General features: G+C 41.5%; 1 pseudogene; it reads right to left on the bottom strand.

Moving 5' to 3' along the window:
- Positions 1–281: 281 nt before the first annotated feature.
- Positions 282–776, bottom strand: LOC106512491 (septin-4 pseudogene; annotated as a pseudogene).
- Between the last annotated feature and the right edge of the window lie 103 nt (positions 777–879).

The following is an 879-nucleotide window of genomic DNA, read 5'->3' as shown; positions in this document are numbered from 1 at the left end:
TGGGGTTGATGCGACACACATCAGCTGGCTGCACAGTGTTATTTTTTAAATCTGGGTTAATTATTTCAACATGACCTCACAGATCGATAACGACACAAAGGTCACGTGTTCTGTGAAGATCAGGTGACCCAGATCAGCAGCAGCTCCACCGCCTGCCTTCAGAACGCCGCAGCGTTTCAGATTAAGTGATATTAAAACAAGCTAGCTGTCGTTTTATGTTGACGAGTTAGCTTTATGCCTGAACATCTTGATGTTTTATTACACAAAAAAATAAACCCAGCTGATGAAAAAAGCATTTATTTCAATAGATTTTGCAGGGTTAGATGGGGGAGGAGAAGGATAATAAAACATGAATTTATAATATATAATTATTCCAAAAAAACATCTCAGTCAAGCTACTCTGAACTCATACTCATTTATTTATTTACTGCAGGTGAAATGATGCTGAAGTTGTTAGTAATAAAGTTTTATTTCTACACTTGTTGGCCGAAGCTCTGCTCGTTTATCAGACTTAACCTCCTCTAAAACACGAACATAAAGAAGATGGGGTTAAAAAGGAATAAAACAAGAATCCTTGTCAGAGTTTGTCGTCATCTTTCTGATCTGACTGCGTCTCTTTGGACTGAGCCTCGGAGCGCTCGTGCTGCTGATGCCACTCGGGCCCGCGGCCGGCGTGCCGTACCTCCTCATCTTTCTCTCGGATGAGCTTCTCCGTCTCGCTCTCCGTGGCTCCTTGGATTATGGGGAAGTCTGTGCCGCTCTCTCTGGTCAGTTTGCTGCGGAGAAACACGGGTTGATGAGAAATACTTTGTATGGACGGCAAACTCCAACAGGTAACACCAGAAATTTATGTATATATTTTTATTATTATTATTATTA

The sequence above is a fragment of the Austrofundulus limnaeus genome, unplaced genomic scaffold, assembly GCF_001266775.1.
Source record: "Austrofundulus limnaeus strain Quisiro unplaced genomic scaffold, Austrofundulus_limnaeus-1.0 Scaffold7413, whole genome shotgun sequence".
Classification (NCBI taxonomy): Eukaryota; Metazoa; Chordata; class Actinopteri; order Cyprinodontiformes; family Rivulidae; genus Austrofundulus; species Austrofundulus limnaeus.
This window is presented reverse-complemented; position numbering and strand designations above follow the sequence as displayed.